We start from the raw sequence: 5429 nt of genomic DNA, 5'->3' as shown, positions 1-5429 counted from the left end.
ATTATATAATAAATGTTTAAGTTTGATATTGATTCCAATTGAATCATTAGTTTCATTCACATTAATATCTAGAAGCTCGATAAGAATCTGTACTTAAATTAAAATATAATTTCTTTTTGATAATGCACTTTGGAGGATGCCTTTTAAAAAAAAATTGTTTTGAAATGACATAAAGATGAAGACAGTTTTAAGTATTTTGTGTTTTAGAATGTTTGTTAATATTTTTATTTTGGAAGATAAAACAAAAGGGAGAAGAAAAAAGCTTTAACAAACGAATTGATTTCGCGTATATTTACTCAAATTTGTATCAATTTTGACATCTTGTGATAAAATTGTTATAGTAAAAATATAACGAAGTTTTCTTCTAAATTGAGTTGAAATAATTATTCTAACACAATCTATTAAATTGATATGTATTCAAAATGCATAGGAAAATTACATGTATTTTTATTTTTTCACATGCATATTTAACATAGTATGTGATTTTCAAAAATATTTTAAATACATGTTAATTTAATATATTAGGTTGAAGAAAATTTTTCTAATCTAGTTTGGAGAACAAATTGTTCATTAAAATATTAGGGTTAAATTTAAAATTAAAGTCAACTTTGTATTTTAGGATTAAATACTCTTTTGCCCCATGTAGTTTAACAACTTTATTTTTTTGCCTCCTCAATTTCGTTTTGTATCGCAGATGGTACCTCAATAATGGTTAAAAAGGAAAATGGTACCTCCGTCTAAATTCTGTCCAAAAATTAACGGAAATCCATGTCAACACTCCTAAAAAATTGATATGTGTCCACATACATAATTAAAAAAAAAAAAATTAAAATGATTAAAAACATTAAAAATTAAAATTATAAAAAAAAAAAAAAAAATGGAAAAGGGGTGGAAGCCACCCCCATTTTGCCTTAAGGGGTGGTTGGCCACCCCCATGGGGTGGCTTCAACTTGCAAAATAGCCACCCTTGTTTGGCCTGGGGTGATTTCAGCCACCTCAGACCGGCCAGCCACTCCCGTTTGGCTCGGGGTGGTTTCGGCCACCCTAGATCGGCCGGTCTGGGGTGATCGAAATCACCACAGGTCAAACAGGAGTGGTCGAGCCACCCACAACAACCTTGGAGGTGGTTTTGGTCACCTCCATTTTGCAAGTTATGGGTGGTTGAAGGACCCTTGGGGTGGTACGGCCACCTCCAAACCAGAAGAGGTGGCTTTAGCCACCCTCATTTTGCCCAAAAAGGGTGGTTGTAGCCACCATTTCCAATTTTTTTTTTTTTAATTATATATATATATATATATATATATATATATATATTTTAATTTTTAATTTAATTTTGTAATGTTTTTAATCATTTTAATTTTTGAATTTTTTTTTAAAAAATTATTTGTATGAACATATGTCAATTTTTTAATGGTGCTAAGTGAATTTTCATCAATTTTTGGATGAATATTAGATAGAAGTACCATTTTCTTTTTTAACCATTATTAAAATACCGTTTATGATACAAAACAAAACAAAAAAATAAAAAATAAAGTTGTTAAACCACGTAAGGCGAAAGAGTATCTAATCAATTTTTTTATATGAGCATGCAGTCTCCAATAAAATAATATTTAACGTTATCTCTCTCATGAACCTTTGTGAAACTCTTAAATGAAGTCTTGAAAATTTGAAGATTGGGAGATTAATTTATTTGTTTTAAAGTTTATATTGGTAGATCTTCCCTGGGTTTGCTTGCTCAGATGGGTACTGATATTGTCAGTCGACGTGGGTGAACCATAGCCAATTATTAGTATGATATGACCAAGACAAAATAGTAGTTTAATTAGTTCCGTCTCTTTATTTCCAACTGCCTTGCACATATCAAATACGCATGTTCCGATATATGGCGTAATTCCTGAAAAAGTCACCTAATTATTATTCAAAAGCGACAAATATTAATAAATAAATAATAATAATAAAAGCCAAATAATTGTTAATTATTCCACAAGATCAAAAATCACGTAAGCTGGACCTTAAAAGTTAAAAGATGTTCAAGTTTTAAATTACGTGCACGCTGAACCATGCACCTAAAAAGCTATTCTCTTAATAAACTGTTCTCTATTTCTCTCTTTATTTTTATTTTTTTGGATCGGAATAGTTTTTAATCAAATGTGTTGTTCTCAAAGCTGCTACCTAAAATAGCTAAAAGGTTATTTTACCTAGGCTTGTTGAAACTTTTTTCTAGTTGAAGACTTTAGGATTTTGGTTTTCCTCCCTTGTTTAACCTTTGGGGGGATCATATGTTTATATAAGTATGAATATACTTTGCAAATGCTAAAGGTTACAAAAGTTAAGCTAAGTTGTAAAAGCTTAATTTACTGACGTTACACACATTACAATCTTTACAAACATAACACCACTCTTTGATAACTAAGCATTAAAGTCTTTACAACGTAATCTATGACCACCCTAGCTTGGTTATTCAACACAAACATTACAAACTTTCAAATTCTACTGTTTCTGAGCATTATCTTCAACACTAGTCAAAACAGCTTTTACGGTGCTAAACAAATTATTTAAGCACATTAAGCTCAACAATGCATATATATATATATATATATATATATATATATATATATATATATGCTTTAAAAAAGTGGATAACTAAAAAAAATTATTCTTTAACAAAATCTTTGTTGAGGCAGATGCGAATGTTGTGAATATGTACTTGTGTTTTGTGCGAAGTATATTTTGGATTTGGATTAAGTGTAAAATAAAAAATAAAAAAACTCCGGAAAATTACGGTTTGGATTTGATTTTTTCTTTTTCCTTTTTTCATAACAAGTTTGAAATTAAAAAAAAAAAAAAAATAGAAAGACGATTACACCTATTATCCAATGTTAACCGTACAAAAGCCAACCGCCAAATTTGAAAAAGGAGGGATTCGAGGGACAATCCACGTGTGAAAACCATAATAATAGACTTACTGATTACATACGTAGAAACGCACAAAGACAAACCTTTTTCAAAACATTACACGGAGGCCGACAAGTCCTTTCGACATTTCGAGTTACAGTGATTGGGGGGTCCAACGAGGAGCATCCAGTATCCAATAATCGTCCTGGTACGCCTCCACGTGGACTGACCTCTCCAATAGTTTTTCCCTTGAACTCTCTATGAAGAGTCACTTTCATTGGACCGCGATTCTCAAAGCCCACGAGGTAAATTTTTGTCTGTCTTCCTCTTTGTCGGTATTTTTGTCTTTACATTTGTTTCCATTAGAAGCAGATTTTTAACTTGGAAAAATCACTTTACAGGATTGGCACCATTTTCATCTACCTTTTTTGCTATTTTAGTATTTGCATTTGACTCTCCAAACAAAAAAAATTCACTTTGACCTTTTATTTTAATATTTTTTAAGGATTATTTTATTTTTTAAGAGGAGAGAATTGTGAAAAAAAGAAAATGTCAACCTTTTTTTTTTTTTTAAAAAAAAAATAATAATAATCATAATTGGGGAGTGAATAATGGTCCATACTAGTGGATAGCATTATTCATGAGAATAAAATAAAAAGTCCGTTGGAGAATAAAAATATGTATTTTAGCATTTTTTTTTACCAAACTAGGGATTTTTGCAAAATAAGAGCCGGATGAGAATGCTCTTAATTAGCCCATAAAAGTTATCATAATAATGGTCTATTTTTGGAAAATTATTTTGATGATTGTTAAGGATAAGGCAATTTTGTTATTATAAGTTATTTTATAAATTGACGTTTGCAATCGGCTGGAGACCATGCCTCATATGAAGTACAATATCGATTTGTTAGAAAATAAAATGAAAGGTGTAATATCACAAGAAAAAAAAGAAAGAAAGCAAGTGTAACATGATTGTTTTATTATGAATTATTACAATATATATTTGACCGGACACAAATTTCCTTTATACCAATTTGAAGAAAATTTCCTCCAACTTATTTCACAAGTGTCTTTTTTTATTTTTGTTTTTTATTTTTTTTAATAATATGTGAGATGTACATGAGTTTTTAATAAAATTTATTCTAACTTTGTCATTGCTATTAAAAAAACATGTGCATATCACATGTTCAAATAACACATGCCATTTTTATAAACGGAGTTGGAGAAAATTCCTCTAACCTAGTTTGGAAGAAAACTTTGTCCTATAATATATGAAAAATGAAAATCTCATTAACACTTAATTAGTAAGAGGGCCAATTCTATCAGGATATGATGTAAATCTCATTTTTACAGTATTCAATAGAAATTTGATACATCATGTAAAAACACTATATACAATGAAGATGAAAATACCATATTTTTAATTTAAATCAATCTCATAAACTTTTTCAATAATTCTAACCCAACGTTCACCGCTCACCACTGAACCCCCATCTGCCTCCAAGCTCAATCTCAACACTGAAGTCTCAGAAACTGAATCATGTGGGTTTATCAATGAGTATTTTGTTTATGAAATATTTTGTCAAGAGAATAAACATTATTTGATGTAAAAGATTATATTAATTTTTGGTCCTTTAAACTAAAATGTTTGCTTCTTATTAGAGGGTGCAAAACACCCAATTTACACATGCTCTAATAAAGCTTATTAGCGTCATATCATGGATCTTAAAAGAAATATCATCTTTATATCTAATGGGATCATCTTCCAAAAGATTAATGTTAATAGAGTGATCAAACTGATCGTGGCCATTCCATGTGCCACAGAATATTTGAACTGTTTGAAACCTTATTTCGACAACCAGATCTAGAAGATGTTCCATCATTAGATCTCAAACAAGTTTTTTTTTTTTACCAAGAAATTAATGAAAACAGTAAGTCTCCATGGTTGGATTTGGTGTTATTTTTGGTCTGGTAATTTTGGATCAATAATATCTCGTGTGGGTCCAACTGTTGGGGATGTAATGTGGGGGTGATTATGTTTATAAGACATTAAAAACATGATATTGACAAATCATAAATGCGTTCCTAGCAAAGTCTAAGATTTTTATTATTTGTCCAATCTTCAACCTTCACCAGCCAACAAATGACCTTTAAGGGTTAAGACTTTAAGGAAGCTTTGAAAAATGCAGCAGAAATTGCCAAAACCAATGCTTTATTGTCAAAAACATGCATCAATTGTCACTTCTAGAAGTGACATTGGCTTCTCTGCCTGTATTTTTGAAAATATTGTAGTTGATTATTTCGTATTTAAGACTTTGCAAACATTTAGAAAACTATTTTTCATTTTTTCCTTTGATAAATAAGATTCGGTTTATTTTTACGTAAATTTTTTTAAAAAAATAATTTTTCTTATTTTTTGATATTTGATATGATTGAAAATCTTGATTAAATTGAAAACACTTTCAGTTGACTAGAAAAGTCCCATTTTAAGTTGCGTAAAATAATTTTTCTTTTTTTAATTTTATAAATTATTT

The sequence above is a fragment of the Corylus avellana genome, chromosome ca1 (genome assembly GCF_901000735.1).
Source record: "Corylus avellana chromosome ca1, CavTom2PMs-1.0".
Taxonomy (NCBI): Eukaryota; Viridiplantae; Streptophyta; class Magnoliopsida; order Fagales; family Betulaceae; genus Corylus; species Corylus avellana.
The sequence above is the reverse complement of the archived record's forward strand: the minus strand, read 5'-3'. Positions refer to the sequence as shown.